The 17,490-nt window shown below is 40.6% G+C and overlaps 1 long non-coding RNA gene across 1 annotated transcript in view; it reads right to left on the bottom strand.

The window, feature by feature from the left end:
- Positions 1 to 16,066: 16,066 nt before the first annotated feature.
- The window catches only part of LOC125318648, a 75,995-nt gene continuing 74,571 nt past the window's right edge, over positions 16,067 to 17,490 (bottom strand). The window contains exon 4 of the long non-coding RNA XR_007200463.1: positions 16,067 to 16,653. This is a non-coding gene — a long non-coding RNA (uncharacterized LOC125318648). The remainder of the gene's footprint in view (positions 16,654 to 17,490) is intronic.

Here is a 17,490-nt window from a genome sequence, read left to right as displayed (position 1 = left end):
CTGATAAACCAACTTTAAAATAAAATTTTAGTAGACTGACATTCATTAATGACAGATCTGCCAATGGTTAGCTGTTACAAATTATCACCACATAGCTTTACACACACAAATCCACTAGTCCACTATATCCTGAATTAGAGGTGGGTATGTAATACTAAGGAGATGATGCACCAATGGATGCAGTGCTGGTGGTTGATAATTGAGGAGGTCAAGGTGATCAGGCTTGAGACACCTTTTATAGGTAAAGCTCCTCTGGAGGCCTGATACTTCATGCAGCTTGCCTCTCTCCTGAAAAGGGATCCCCTCTGCTCCCAATGCTGCTTATCTTTGTTTTGGCTTTGCCAGTTACCCTGATCCTTGTGCATTCAGTAGGATGCCCCGCCTGTTTGCTGTTGCTTGTGCTTATCTTGTTCTTTTGTTCTTTGTCTTGCAAATTCCATTACTTCAGTTGTTGATTATATGTTTTCCCACATTTCCCACCTGCCTGCAACTACACAAGGTTCTGTTTACTCTTGGGTGGACACATTGTTCATATACTTAAATGGAATACTTGCTGCACATTGTTTTGCTGTGCAAACGTGTTGAACACACACACACATATATATATATATCTGTGTTGTTGGCTACACTATTTTAGTATGCTTCTAGTTGGGTTCAAGGCAAGCAAATAGGAATTCTATTCTAACTAATCCTATACTATAATGTGCATCCTGACTCTTAAGTACGGCAATAATTCATAGATGTCATAGCCTCTGGTTTGGCTGTAATGCCTAGAGTTGGCACTTGAAGTGACCTCAGGTAAAACCATTCTCTCTGGCAAAAATAAGGAAGTAAAAAGCTGTCTATTAGACAGCCAGAAGAATAGAATAATGAGCACACTTCAGTAGTGTGCTTTAAAATAGAATTACTGTACTTGTAACACCACTTTCTTTAGTCCGTACAGTGTCACTGTAGTGGTGGTCTGCACATTTACTGAAATAAAATCTATTTCAGAGCAGCAAAACAGACATTATGTGAAGACGACATCACACAAGGATTCACTATTCATAAAATGAATCTATTCTCTCTTGTGCTGCAGAAGCTGTTAAATTAAAGAACACAGTAGTTAGTATCTTTGATGTAGAAAAGAAGGCAAGCGAGAAGAGAAGGATAAGTGTTATCATCAGGCTGTCGAAGGGAGAAGCAGAAATAACAGATACAGGAATAGACTAATTTTGACTTAAATAAACCACTTTTTTCAGCCTTAATGAAATGATTTTTTAGCCCTAATGTGCAGTGGAGCTAGCAGCAGAGGCTCTCTGCTTTGATACAGATGAACAAGTGAGAAATGACATGCAAGTATGTTTAGGAAACCTGACATGACAGCTGGTTACCTAGTCTCTCTACTCCACAGATGTACTATTGCACTGGGGAAGAAAAGGCATCAGTCATACTCTTCAGCCAGAAGGCAGAGGAGGATCATTTCAGGAGAAGTTTTCACAGCTTCTCTGAAAAAAAAATGGAAGCCGTGCCAAGAAAAACTGTATTCTGGGAAAAGCCTTTTCTGCGAACAAAGTTCACAGCCAGGGTTTGCTGTGGTGCCTGGGCAGGAGCCGTGCCGGGGAGCCAGGGCTACCCCAGCCCATGGGCTGAGTGAGCCAGGTCACCCAGAATGCCCTTCAGCGAGGGCAGGCAATCAGCGGTGCTCAGTAATCTCATTATCATTCCTCTCTCCTCCGGTTAAACAAACTCTCCGCAATCAGCGGCACAGACCGAAGCCGTATCAGTAGCAGGAAGCCAGGTGGGGTGAGGGGGTGTGCACAGCACAGCAGGGCAGCTGGAGCCTCCCACCTGCCTCACGCACGGCCGTGGCAGCGAGTCTCCAACACCTCTGTGCCCCAAACCCTTGCTGCTGCAGGGCTTGCAGTGCCCACCACCCCATGAAGGTCCAGGGTTCCTATTACCCACAAGCAGGAAAAGGAGCAAAGGAGAATTTGTCCCCGGTACCGGCACCGGTCAAAGGATGAATGAGCACGGCATGTGTCATTGGGCTGCCTTAAAAGGCTGCCACTGACAGTGGTAGGAATTACTGACCTACCTCCAGTATAAACTTGGAGGGAGGGATGTGTAATGCATGCCTTCTGACTGCTCTTTTGGTGATCTCAGTCCTGACCCAATGGGTCTAGTCTGAAATTAGTGGGCTTCTAATTGCTTTTTAATTTAAAGCAATTACAAAAGGGGACACTACCAAACGTCATTTGTACTTGTGGGATCACACATGGCACTTAACTGGGAAAATATCATGTTAGGCAATTTTTTTCATTAGAAATCTTATTCTAACCACAGCAAATGCTGTAATACCTGAAATTCAGAATTTATATGGCAAGTTGTACAGGCATTTTTATCAACAGACATTTATATTGTTCAGAATATTGAAAGGAAAACCAGACTCAACTACTTAGACTGGCCTGAAACTTATGATTCATACTCTCAGCTTTGAGACATTGTTTTTTATTGTTTTAGCCACTTAAGAAAAGACCACTGTTAAAGGTTAACTGAGCCAAAGAGGCATCTAGAAAGAAAATAAATTCCTGGTAGTCCTTTATCTTCCTTCAGAATCTACAGCAGTGTGGAACATGACCTTGAGAAGCCACACTAACTGACACAATGATGACCACGAGCTTGCTGTCATTGCAGACAGAGATAAGTTGTGTCCTGCAACAACTTCTGAGTCAGTTCTCACTAGAGTAAGGTATTTCTGTGATTGAGAAAACACTTTGCTCCTGCCTAGGCACAGTGTAGTCATGGTCATCATTGCATTCGTTAACATGAGTTCTCAAGGACATGTTTTAACTTGTCATGCTGTTACAGTGATGTCAAGCCCACTGAGATGGGCATCAAGAGGGTATTTGTGAAGTACGAGGCCAGCTCCATCAAAAAGGACAGATTCTTCTGCAGCAGTTCATAACAGAGAAGTGACATCTCTGGATTGCCACTTCAAGCCCACAGTGCTATCTAAAGTGACATCTTCATGTTGCAGCGTGAAGCCTGTCGCGTTATGTGGAGTGACATCTCCACAGAACTTACTGAAGCCCATGCTAATTGCAGCTCAATCTTGAGAAAAGAGTTTTGCAAAAACATTACTGGAAACCCTCTGAGGAGAGCACCAGCTAGCAGTGCTGAGCTCCAAGTACCAGAAAGCAGTTACTCCTATTAAACAAAAAATAATGTGGCATCTTCCCCCCGAATTAAAAGAACAGATTACCTTTGATCATAAGAATTCATTGTACTATTTATCTGAAAGAAGAAAAGTCACTTCATTTTTCCTCTTGCAAATATGTCAGGGAGAAAGTAAATCTCTTCCCTACACTTACAACTGCTCAGCTTTATCCAAGCAAAAGCAAACACGTGGCTTTCTTCCCTGAAGAAAATGTGGAGTCTTACCTGATTTCTACCAGTTTGAGGCTGTGCCTCTATGACTGTGCCTTTAAGCAAGTGAACTTAAGCTCTTGCTGGTCCCGGAATCAAGGCTCACAGATTCATGTCTATCCTTTACAGCTGAGTAGTTCTTTTTCTTTGAAGGTCTCACCAGGGCTGCCTCTCTAATTCTGGCTTTGATGTCATTATCCCAACATGCCTACCTCCTTCCCAACAAAAGAGCCCAGCAGCCTGCAAACAGCCAGAATCCAAAAAAGTGCTGGAACAGAGGTTAAGGCTTACGAGAGACATGAACCAGTGTGTGTGTGTATGTGCGTGTTTGGGGGTGGAGTAGGTGATAATGTAACAGTATGCTTCCTTCACCCTGGCTTCCAGCCTTCGGAAGAGAAAGGGTGAAGAGGAGATACTCCTTCTCAGAACTTGAATGCTGTTACTTTATATATTCATAGATCATTACGAGATGCTCAGGAATCTGGTTTTGAGCACTGGCCAGTATTCTCAGATGGCCACATTTTAAATGCTTGACTCAAATTTTACTTTAGTTAATGACCCTTATACTGAAGTCACCATTTTTTGCTGGTTTAAGGCGCTTCAGAAGTAAAGAATGAATTACCTATGTAGACATTGACCAAATCAGATCTCAGCCCCTAATAATTTGTTTTCAGACACATTTTCAACCTTGAAGTGATTTGATTTTTATCACACATTGGTCCAACTAAGCCCTTTACTCACAGGTTTTGTTTTTCAGGTGTGTACTTTTAATAATTCCAAGTACAGGGAAAGGAAAGGTTTTCTCCTCTCCGAAATTCTCTTTTTGAGGATATTTTACAGACCCTTACATGCTTTCTTTGCTATACTAGTGGAAACTTTCTCTCCAACTGGGGATATTAAAAGTCGTTATATTTACCATGAACCCACGGTTTGTTTTTCATATATGGGTCTGGTTTAAATTGGCAGTGACAGAAAAGTTACCTAATATGAAGTACAGGGGAATTCAAACTTGCTGCACCAGTTACTCTCAGCATTGACCTGATGCAATTTAAGGTGCAAGGTGAATACCCATCAGTAGGAAAATGTCATTACTCACCACAAATAAACAGAATTACCTGTTCTTAAACAGTAAGGTCATCTGTTTCACATTCTATCCACCTTGGGCTGATTGAAGCAAATTAGGTCCTGTGCTAATCAGCTCAAGACCTGTGCTGAAAATGTAGAAATCCGCTATCTGATTTTCTTCCAGTAATTATCAGAGAGTTTGTATGCCCAGTGAAGAATGCAGAAGTATTTAACCTTGGTAGGGCCTGATCCCACAAGGTTTTGGGACTTAGGCTGAGTGGTCTCAACAGGTTAAACAGGACCCCTCACACAAGTGAACACTGCATAATGGGCATGGTGGGAAGGTGGTTTTACAGCCTGCCAACAGCATCTTTTTAGCTCCTTCTACCAGTACCTTACTTACTTCTTAACAGTGCTTACTGTAACTTATCTACCCTAATTTTGCAGAATCTAAAAATTAGTAGGTTTAGCTGCATCTTTCCACTCCCATCAGGAATGAAGTGACAAGACCAACACTGGACAATTATCACTTCATATTAGAATGAGACTTCATTTAGACATGAAAGGTCAGGGGACAGTTAAGTCACTCCTTTTTTAATTTAAATTTCATTAGTTTTGCACATTACATTTGTCATGACTATACTAAAATAAGTCCTAATTCAGGTCATCAATGAAGAATGTAGGAATGAGAGTCTAAGTAGATTGTTTCTATTCTTTGCTTTACTGTTTCTTCCCATATGAGCTTGGGCAAATCATATAAACTTCTTCTTTTCCAGCTGCTAAATGAAAAAAAAGGTAAAATGTCCTCTGTGAGTTTTACTTTACTCATAGAATTAAAATGCATTCAGAGTCTCACATATACTCAATAAATATATATATACCCCAAATAAATGTATTTATTAACAGTATTTTTTCATTTGTTATATCATCATTTCAATATATTTCTATGTTGCACTACCTCAGGACTTTAATGATTAATCCTCCAAGAGATGTACATCTCTGCTTCATAGGTGACTGCCTTAAAATCAATTCACATTCTAAAAAATCATATTCCTACAATCTGCTTTTTATCCAAAGTTTGTGGATATTGTAATAAGGTCCATTCGGGCCTGAAAGGCAAAGTGACAGAGCAGAGATTGAACAAGTTTGGAGGTCAGAAGTAAAAATTCTTCATGGACACAGACATTTTAGTTTGTGTCTAGCACCATATTGGTAACATTATCCTTATTTAAAATTTCAAATTAGCAATGTCATTCTATTACCTCTGCTTCATCTGAGGTGTGGGGAGTTCCCCCCATTACATTTTATTTGCACAGTTCTGAATACAACATCTGTTGGCTGATTTGTGCAACGGTGTCTGGTCGATAGCCTGGAAATAATAAGAGACTTTTTAGTTTAAGGTAAAGATGCTGTAGGTTTGTGCAACTGAGGATTTCCTTCATTACAGGTGAATTCAGGGCCACGCTGAGGGTCAGCGCCAGGAGACCAGACACTACGTAAATTCCCAAAATGGGAATGAAAAAGAATTAGTGGCTCTATGACTTGTTACTGGATGAATTTCCCTGTAAACGGGAACTGCTTCATTAGCACATACCCTCTCCTTATCGCAGGACTAAAACCAAATAAATCAAACCCTGGCTAGACTTAACCAATATTTTTTGTCATCATAATGTCTCCTTTTCAAAAGAGTTACATGATTCAAGTTCATTTTAATAGCAAGCAATGAAGAAATTACAGTTGTTTCCATTCACACATAGCTCTAATGGGAAAAGCTTGACAGTAACTGCCGTTTCAAGAAATTCTTAACTTTTTCAGGAAAGGCACTAGTGTTCCTACATAGGTAATTACATCATGATTCTGAGGTTTTCCAGAAAAAAAATGAGACAATACCTTTTGTCCCCTAAATTGGAGAGGACTAACTGGGGAAAAAAATATCTCTTCAGGTTAAAACGTAAGTGATTGTGATGGAAAGACTCAATTGCATCATTCATTTCCATAGAAACAAAACTTGTAAAAGAAAAATTATGTTAGCAGAAGTTATTTGAAACAGCTTCCTTGTGAGTTGATACAAAACTCCAGTGAAAAGATGAGATAGATAAACAGAAATATTTGCTCCTTCTGTTGAGGGCCAATCTGCTATTTGTACTCCTTCTAGATCTTTTCCTTTTAATATTTTGAACTTCTTTGGAACAAAGAGATACTCCTTTGACTCTTAGATAGCATAAAAGCAATTTTCTATTTTTAATTCATTCTTCCTTGGCCTCTCTACTTCCCCCCTGCTCTTCTGCTTTCCTATTTTGTTTGTTTTCAGCTACCTTAATCATTTTCCCTATCCAAAAATTATTCTTAACAGACTCAACAAAAAAAATATGTAACATTGGAATGAAAACAAGAGGGTAAATCCCAGAATAAAAATCACAAACACCAAAACTCTGATGGCTGAGGAAATGTCACTGACAATCTGTATCAGCAAGGATTCCTTCACTTTTGCTTTTCCTCTGAAATATTACCATATTCTTCTCTAACAAAATCTCAGTTTAAATGTTTAGGGAGACTGAGAGGAAAATGCTTATCTATTGAAATCAGAGGTTTCTTGAATCTTCTGCTGTGCCAAAGCCTCTCTTTACCCACGATAAATAGAAATATGTTCTGTAAGTAAATTCTGTAGGTTTTGCTGTGACTACTTTCAAAGTAAATTGCTAGGCAATAGTAAAAAGGCTACTAGGTTAAAACTAGTTGGGAAGTGCTGCACTGAAATAACTCCTAGAAATGTTAAGAACTTTCCTTTACAGCCAATGACTTTTTTTGCAAGAAATGTGGAAAACATTAGCTAAAATTGTGTTGGTCTGTACAATTTTATTCTGTTAAAGACAGGTTTTATGATACATTTAGCCTTTTAAATGACACTAATAGTCTCTGGAGACACACGGTCTTTCCTGCAGTTCAACAATTAAGTCTATTTCAATGTTATTTGGATAAGTTGAAACAATTCAGTTACTGTATGTCTGCTCAGTGGCATGTACGGTAAGGCTAATGGAAACCACCTAGAGTTAACTTAATAATAAGGCTTTAGCCAGCCTTAGACATCCACCTAACTTTTGGAGGGAAAGCTGAAAAGTGAGAGGGTGGAAGGGTCATTTTATTGGCAGAGAAACTAGTGTATTTTTCATCTCTCATTCCACACATATGCACCCCTCCTCCCATCCACCACCACACACACACTTCAAAAAAAGTGCCCTAAAATTCACACAGGTCATAAGTCTGAGTTGATAATGAGCATGATTAATCACAATTGTGTTTCTGTTTCTCCTCTCTCTCCTTTTGAAATGTGTTACTTGCTAAATTGTACTAGCAAGGTTTCTAGATGTGTATGTAAATATACACACATCATGCACTCCTTGCACATATATATATTTACACACACACACTCATATATATATATATATATATATATATATAGCATGTTCTGAATTGCTCACACTTTTGTGTAGTAAGTGTATGTTTATATAAATTGTCTTATGTTGCTATGGCTAGACTGCTTCCGCTACCAAACTAGCTCTTTTAGACCTATCTTAAATATCTCTACAGTGAGTTACCAAGTAGAAATTTATATAATCAGATTTTTACCACATTATAAAAAAAAAAAAAAAAAAAAAAAAGTGAGGGGAAGTAATTAAGAGGGCTCCAGATATAAAATCCTGGCTTTATTTCAAATCTCAAGCCTTGAACTAATCAGACATAAGAAGGATAAAATGTACAGAGGGAGCTAAATTAATCACTGGTTGGTTAAACTGGCTAATAGGTCTCTATCAACCTGTACTGGGACTGGGAAGAAGTGGAAAGGTGCTGATAGAAGGCAACTTCCTACAAACCTCAATCTTCCCAAAATTTTGGGTCTTCAGAATCAAACTGAAAATCTTCTGTTAGGGTTGATTTAATGTCCGGTATGTCTTTGGGCTCAGTTAAATCTGTGTTAAAACTGTGAGGCTGCTGAAGCACATAATGAACATTGGTGTGACACAGGATAAACCACAGGCCTGACCTGTACATGAACTATGTGAGGAGGCTTTTTCTGATCATGACATACCACTGGAGATACAGATGAGAGAATAATAGCAATCCCATGGATGAAAATTACACACAACATGGGCCATTCAGGACTAGAAAACCTAAGAAAAGTTTAAAAAAAAAAAAACAACGTAGGAAACAAATGTGTTTTTCAAAATTTTTTGTGCTGCCAAAAGCTTGACTTTACATGCATATGCAAAACCAAGATGCTGGTGAAGACTATTCCAGTATTACTGAAATTACTCAGTCAAAATACTCAACAGCTATGGGTGCAAGGTGAGGCAATCTACCCTCCAAAACTGAAGTTTGCCTAGGAAACCATCTTATTCATCAGGAACAACGGTGGAGAATTTTTGGGGTAGCAATTTTGTCAAAGGACAGCTCCAGCAGATTCTTCAATATTAATTGTCAAGGATGGACTTAAAAGTCATTTTCTTCCAAACAAGAATCCATGCAGGTGTTTGAGTGGCTGTACTTACTGATGTCCCCACATTAATGTCAGATCCATGGCGACATCCAGATCCACCAACAGAAACAATTGCAAATGCACCAGGCTCCAGAAGTGATGTGTCTCATACATCCAGAAAGCCAGTAGAGCCTGCCCAAAGCAGCCAAGTAGTAGCACACAGATAAAAGGGATGATTGTCATAGGTTAGCAAGCATAGTCTCGGAAGGGATGTCCTCGCTAAGGGGTGCTTACGGCTTCCTCTGGGTAGAACCTATCAACTGGCCAGTTTGAATATGGACAATTCTCTAAGCCACTTAAAGTTGTGACCGCCTCTGTGATCCACACTTAAGAACAGACAAACTCCCCCCAGCTCTCTCTCGTTTCCGGTGCTGGCACAGGTGGCTGCGGGCCCCGTGTGGGGGCCAGTGGGCCCCGCCAGTCCCTGCTTGGGCCAGGCAGGGCTGGGCCATGGCCATCCTGGAGTCGATGGATCTGTTCCATCTGTGGAACCCCCCCCACTGCCTTGCTGTGGGCAGCCGGATCGGCTCGGCTCTCCCCCCTCTCCACTGCGATAAGAAACATTCCAGCCGCAAGGCCGAGGTGAGATTAACCCTTTTATTGCTGTGAAGAGCTGAAAACCTGAGGGAAGAGAAAGAGGAGATGCTTAAAGCTGAAAGTCTGTTGTGAAGCTATGATATATCAGAGTATCCCGTTGTAATTTCATGAAGATATGGGGGGTGGAGTGTTCAACTCGTAAGCAAAAGCACCTGCGCTGAGATAGGCAGATGCTGACGCAGCTGTAATTTCATGAGAAGTTTGGACAGGGAGAGATGGACCAGATGAGGACTTTTGCTCCAAATGGGAAAGGAGAAAACCTCAGTTCCTAGAGATGCTCCCAGAGATAGTCCTAGAGATGAAGATGAGGAGGACCCTTTGCTCCCAGGGAAGGCGGAGGGCCTCTGTTCTTAGACATGAAATGCTCCCAGAGATGGGTGAAGAGAACTCTTGTTTCTGAACAGCTCAGCCTTAAAGGAAACAGCACAAACTTCAAGAGTGGACCCTCGAAAGCAGTTGTGGGAAAAGCTGCAAGTCGGGGGAAGGGACTCACACGCAGGCAGAGAGACTCCTCTTCCTAAATGGACTGAACAATATTTGGAAGTGGGAGGCTGTCTCGTTGTGATAATGTTTTCATAGCACGAGCAAGAAGAGACTTCTCTTTCTAAATGGACTGAACAAGGTTATTATGGAAGTGGTAAACAGACTAAACATCTTAAGGGTTGTCTTTTTACATTGTCAGTGGGAGAAGGGAGGAAGGTGGGGGGAGGAGGAGAGTTCTGAAGGTCGTATAATTTTTTTTCTTCTTTTAGGTCTGTTAATAAACTTCTTTATATTCATTCAAGTTTGGTGCCTGTTTTGCGTTTCTCCTAATTCTTATCTCACAGAAGATAAACAGTAATGAGTATTTTGGGCCAAATCACTACAATGATCTAACTCCAAATCCAGTAGGACCAGAAGGTCTACAGTGCCCTTCTCAAGGGGTTTCCTTTTCTGTAGTGATGACCCTCCGGTGAATTGTTGCAGCAGGAAGGCTTCCTCAGAAATCTTCTGACAAAGTATTTACAGGCAAAGCCATTAACTGTACTCACTGCTGAATTTTGGTGGTATTCAACACTGAATTTGACCTGGGAATTATTAGAATACAGCATTGCAAACAATTAGCTCCTTTGTCCGAAAGGTGTCTTTTTGCTAAAGCATGGTAGGTTTTGAAGGCTGGGCTCATCCTTCTGCATTTATTTAAGAATTTTCAAGGGACAACAGGAATACAAAATAAGGTCTGTGGAAGAGCTTTTCTTTGATCTATTACAAACAGACTACTATTCTGCAAGCTGCAAAAGTACATTTTAATTACCACAGTGAAAGCAGATGTAAAATCAATAAGGTGTTTTATTTCTCTCATTGATGTGTATAAATACTTACTTTACAGCAAGGTTAAGCTGAGTTTTCTGTCATTAAATGTAAGGATTGATGCAGACCATTCAAACCAGGTTAGAGCACCAGAGAACAGAGTACCCCCCTATGTCACACCATAATCTGAAAATATTCATCCAGTGCTTTAAAAACTATTTTCTGGGATATTCAGAAATTTCTCACTTCACCCATTTGGGATTGAAGGCTATAATGGACAAAACTTTATTCCAAATAACTGGGTCAGTGATTCCAGTGTTTATACAACTGTGCTTGCTTGTCTTAATTTATGAAGTAGTTCAATTACTATAGAATTTCTTGGGGATGTCTCATTTAATCGAATCATTAATTCTATGCTCAGAGGATGTATAGAAATTGATGGTCAGTTCCTGTTCTTCATTTTAAGCAGAGATGGATCCAATTCAGAGCCTCCCACTGAAACTGTCTTAAACTTTGAGGAAAATTCAGGCTGTATTCACAGGTACCAAAGGCCTAGCTTTTTTTTTTCTTTTTCTCTTTTTTTTTTCTTTTGTTTATTTATTAGGTGAAAGAATCAAAGTCTCCTACTACCCTTGACTGACTTCAAGCACATTGTCTCTCACCTCATGGTTCTCATTTATCTAGGAGAAATCAGAGGACCACTTTAATCCCTAAAGTCTCTCTGTCAAAAATACCAATGATCATTGCTACAAACCATCTTTTACTTCACTTTGAATGGAACTAAGCTTTGAAAAACTCCATGGAGGAAAGGCTGGCCCAGCCAGAGCAGGACCAAAATGGTCTATGCCTCTACTACAAATGCATCTGAGACACTAGACAGAACAACAAACTCAAAATATCAGAAGGCTTAAAATATTTAAGCATGGACTACCAAAGCACTGAAATTGAATGCAAAGTTTTGCATTTTAAATCTTCATAGATTTTATACCTCAGTTTTCTTTTTTAGAAGTCATTTCCCTTCCTGACAGTGGTGCTGGGAATATGCCTTCAATTCAAGAAGCACACAAGTATGTTGCTACTAGGTACTATAGAAGCACTACTGATTCAAAGCCAATTCCACATTATTCATATAATTTTAGGTCTTCATTTAGAAGTTGGTTTAAATGAATATACCACTATTTACAAGGCTTTTCAACCACACCATTATGCACATAGTGCCCAGGTGACAGTCCAATCTGCTCTACCAAAATCTGTAATTTTTCATCTGCTTTTTAAGAAGTACTTCCTGTATTTTTAAATTTCATTTTAGCTTAGTTTATGACTTGTTTTCACACATTCCTCATGTATTCCATTGTGAGGCTTCTTGGAGAAATCTACAGGAAAGAGGTACTTGCAGTGTCTGTTCAATGATGTGCAGAGGGACCCAAACTACAAAACATCTGGTTATACTGTACAGACAGGGGAACCATGGAGGCAAGTTTGCCAGTAGCAGAATTTTAGTCTTGAATAAATTAGAAGGAAGAGATCATTCACAGGCTCTTTTCTAGCAACATTATATGAATATCAGATTAACATGGGACAAGAGCCCAGTGAGAATAGAGCCCTTATGATACAAAATGCAGGAATATCAGAGGAAATATGTCACCGAAATAAGAAACAGCAAGCATAAGGATGTTATGAATCTGGGTTTTTCCCCTTTTTTACTGCAGTCACATAAGACAAAATGCCTTATCAAGGCATGTGCTTTAAGGGGCCAATTTTGCATCTAATGAAGTAAATGGAAAAAAACATTGAGTTGAATGATGCAACTTAATGTCCTTAATGAAAAAAGTAATCTCATGTTAAGACCCACTTTTGAACCCATTTAGCTTGATGGAAATCTTTCTTTTGATTTCAAAAGCATCAGATTTAAATACCAACTATTCAAGAAGGAAGACATCTAAAAGCTCTCTTTACATGGAGTGCACCTCATCTATTCAAAGTTTGAATTAAGTCATGGAGAGACCAGTTCATGATCCTACAGATATGGTCAACTACCCATGTGTTTAAAATGACCCTGGGCTCATACACTTCAGGACAATAATACCTGAATATCTTTATGTTTAACTCTTTCTGCCAATAAAATTCTCTCTGACATTTATGGACCCTGCCATTTTGACTTACTGTGTGCTTATGCTAAAATTCCAAGGAAAAGGCATAATTTTTTTTCTCTCCCCATATAGTCTACCTTAATAAGGAACAATTCATTTTACTTAGACTTTTTTAATATCACTGTAGCCCTGAGACCAGGCAGAGAAAATATCAACTGGAATGTTTAAGGCAGGAGATGCTGGTGGTGGGGGGAGGACACAGAGGGAAGAATATTATGAAAGGAAACTGCTGTGGCTGGTCCATTTTTAAGAAAGAGCAATGGCCTGGAACATGACTCTCCTCAGTCTGAATTCGGAAAGCCCAGATTTGGGGAATAAAGGGATCAGTACTTCAGCTGCTGGGGTAAAGTTTACCTCAGAACAAAAAAAAATTTAAAACCCCGGAAGTTCTGGTGGATCCAAGAGTTAGGCAAAGCTTGTTTTGCTCCTGAGCTAAACAAACCTTTAAATTATAAAAGGCAAAATCTCACAGTCAGGCATGAATTTTTTCCAAAGCAATAGGAATAACACAGCACAGGAGAGAAAGCAAATAAACTCAACTTTTTTTTCTGTATTGGTCTGGCACGGCCTGGTTTTAGGTAGCAGGGGGCCACAGAGATGGCTCCTGTGAAGAAGCTGCTGGAAGCTTCCCACCATGTCCAGCAGAGCCAATGGCTGATGGCTCTGAAGATGGACATGCTGCTGGCCAAAACTGGCCAATGAGAGAGGTTGGTAATGCCTCTGTGATGACATATTTAAGAAGAAAATCAAAACAAAGTAACAAGATTTTGGGATTCTGGTCAGAGAAGAGGAGGAGGTGAGAACATGTGAGGGAAAACAACATGGTGACACCGAGGTCAGTGAAGGAGGGGGAGGAGGTGCTCCAGGGGCCGGAGCCGAGGTTCCTCTGCAGGCCATGGTACAGACCATGGTGAAGCAGCTGTGCCCCTGCAGCCCATGGGGATCCACGGGGGATGCAGAGATCCACCCACAGCCCGTGGGGGACGTGCCCGTGCTGGAGCGGGTGGATGCCTGGAGGGGGCTGTGATCCAGTGGAAGACCTGGTGGAGAAAGAGGGCCTTGCTTCCAGGCTGGAGCAGCCTGTCCTTGGAGGTCTGCACCCTGTGGAGAGAGAGACCCACGGTGCAGCAGTTTTGGGAGGGCTGTGTGCCCGTGGGAGGGGCTCACGCTGCAGCAGGGGCGGTGGGGCTGCTGCTTGTGGGAGTGGACCCACGCCGGGGAAGTTCTGTCTCCCCGGGGGGAGGGACCCCATGGGAGGGACCCCATGGGAGGGACCCCACGGTCTCACAGGGGAAGACTCCTCTCCCAGAACAGCAGAAGGAAATCTCGGTGATGAACTGACCAAACCCCCATGCCCTGTCCCCTGCACTGTTGGTGGAAAGGAAGGAGGGGCTGGGGGGTGGAAGGTGTTCTAAGGGCTTATTTTACTTCTCATTATCCTCCTCTGATTCTGTTAGCAAAAAATTCACTTCACAACTTAAGTTGAGCCTGTTTCACCCTTGAAGTGTTTCTCCCAGTCCTTACCTCACTCATGAAGCCTTCGTTAATTTTTTTTCCCTTTTCCCTCCTCTGCCCAGCTGTGGCAGGGGAGGGTGAGTGAGAAGCTCTCGTGGGGGCCTGGCATTGGGCCAGTGTCAAACCATGACATTTTCATATTGATAAGACCTTCTACTCAGTGTGCAATAGGAAGGTCATCTCTGCAGGGCCACCAAGGCTGGACCTCCACAATGATACGGTACTGGTGCACATTCATCCCAACATCGGTAGGGAACATGATGGCATTGGCATTTATTAGGGCAAACCCCTTAGAGGGGTTTCAGTACTTCCCCCTCCCTGGTACTAACCATAACGTAATTCTCTTTTAATCATCTAACTACTAAGAAGACTCAGATTATTTAATAACACGCCCAAAGCTTAGAAGAAATGAGGTTTCTTTCATCGCTAGAAAGGAGAGCAACAGAAATTCTGTTGAAGAAGACAGCAGAAAGAGGAAGAGAAGCACTACTTCCATACAGCCCAAGCTGCTGACACTGAAATCAGAACAAGGAGCCTGAATTTTAATTGCAAGACTTGGTTTCCTAGATTAATAAGGAGCAGAGACCTCCTAGTGGCAATCAGGTCCTTCAGCAGGAAAAGCACAGCATCAATGGGTATGACTTAACCTGGCCTGCTCCACTTAAAGCCTTGAGCTACCTGAAACACATGTACAGTCATCTGTGCTTTTCATTTTAAATAGGAAATTTGGGGGCAGGGACTATCTTCTTCCATGTATTTGTACAGCTAGACAGCACTAAAGAGACCTATTTAACATTAGGGCAGAGTATTCATCCTTTGATGCATATTTAATGTCAGTTATACATCACTGTTAGATCAGTGTATAAACACACATATGCTCTTGGACAAAAGCATCCATGCATCAAAACTCTGCATCCATACTTTAATGTATTTAATTGAGTAAGCCATTATCACTAATTATGGTTTATATTTTCATAATACTGTTTTATGGTTATTACCTATTCCTTTCTATCTATCCATCTATAAGCCTTACATGCTATGTAAGAGCTATCTGACGAGCTCTTTGTTTCACACAAAGACAGAAATCATCACCCAGGCTGATCTCAAAGCTTTGACACCACCCATTCTGTGATATCTAGGCTGCACACTGACTTATTCAATTTCACATACAAATTTCACAGTTTGTGAAATGTTCACACGTGCATGAGCACACTCCCCAGGGAGCTTTCCCAGTGCTATGGTGCCCTCCAAAACAGCAAACGCTACAGGGAGAGGAAAGGTGGTGCAAAGATGGAACCAACATTTCAAGCATTTTATTAATTCCTTCTAAGAACATGAAAACAATGCACCAATATAGGCAGAACAGCTCAAAAGAGAGAAGTCATACAAACTGGATACTTACAGAGAAAAATATCAAAAAAAGGACGTTTTGAAATGAAAGCTAAATTTTGAAGAACATTGATTTGAGAACTTTTTGTATCCTCTGAAATCTTTTCGTTCTAAGGACTGTCACTGGGTCTTTTTAAATGGAGCAAAAAGACTTCGCCTCCAGTGGTGTCATCATGCTACTGACTGGCACAGCCTTCCTTCTTCTGAGGGGTTACTCCAAAGGCGCAGCTCATTTGGCAGTGTGAGGATACAACAGCTCATGGTTTCCCATCACAGAGCAGTAACAGGACACACCACAGGCAGTGGTAAGAGAGCTACCAGTGTGCAAGCATGTGATAGGAGAAGTAAGTACCATGTCAGCCCAGCAATTAAGAGTTTCTTTGAGAGAGTACTTTATTTAATTGTAAATATTTGTATTAATTTAAAAGTCTGATTCTTCTGAGCACTGCTGGTGATGCAGAGGCTACAGCCATGGCTTGGAGCAGCACAGGTTCCTTGGGCGTGTAAGAAGCGAAGCTGCCTCCACGAAGATCTGTGAGGTCTCCTGGATTTTTGACATATGATACACAACTTTACCTGGGGTGGTCACTCCACAAAATACATTGTTTTTCCCAGTCCATACCGCTGCCTTTCATTTTTCACTGCTTGCATCTGACATCAGGCACAGAAGAAACAGGGTAGTGTGTCTCAGTTGTCAGTACAGTGCTGCAGAAACATCACAGCAAAAAAAACCCAGAAAGTAGGACTATAAAGTTGGTTTTGGTTTACTAGGATTTGAAGCCCCGACTTTTTATAAAATTTCTCAGCAGGAATCACTGGAAGTTTTTTAAGCACTCCAACCAATCCATGCAGACTACAGCAACAATGGGAAAAATAATTTAGAAATATTAGAACAGGTCAAATAAAACTCAGTTCTCAGAAATAATAATGGCAATTTTTGAGCCACAAATAAAGTAATGCATGTTAACATATGTAAGAAAGTAGGCAGCAAAAGATCCACATGTAATTCAAGTCATCCTATTCTAACGTTGTAATGAGCACAGAGGTAAATTCAACTTGTTACACTGCAGCTCAGTCTGACCCATGCTCAGCCTGACCCACTCATCTTATCGCTGATTAAATAAATATTATATGAAAAAATTCAAGGGAATAAAAAAGAAAATTAAGGGGAAAAAAAAAGAAAAGGGTAGACAAAGAGACTAAGAAAGAAAAGAAGAACTATTGAAAGCCTGTGCAGACAAGTATGAATCAACTATTCTAAAAAGCAGATGCAAAATGAAGCTGCTTAAACATATAAGGCACTTCTACATTGTATTCAAATAATGCTGAAATTATAGAGCTGTCATTTGCAGACCTGTCGAGGGTGCCTTTCTTACCACATTATGATTTAGCATTTCTCTTAGCAGGTTGTAGCAATTTTGACATTAGAGTCATTGGACAGAAAAACCACAAAATGTACGCAGAGCATCACCTCTCTTTTTTGTAGTCTTAAAAAGAGCTCTGAGATTTTTGCTAGTAAAAAAAATTTTAGAAAACCCTGAA

This window comes from Corvus hawaiiensis, chromosome 30 (genome assembly GCF_020740725.1).
Source record: "Corvus hawaiiensis isolate bCorHaw1 chromosome 30, bCorHaw1.pri.cur, whole genome shotgun sequence".
Classification (NCBI taxonomy): domain Eukaryota; kingdom Metazoa; phylum Chordata; class Aves; order Passeriformes; family Corvidae; genus Corvus; species Corvus hawaiiensis.
Note: the sequence above shows the minus strand (reverse complement) of the source record. Positions and strands in the feature narration are given on the sequence as shown.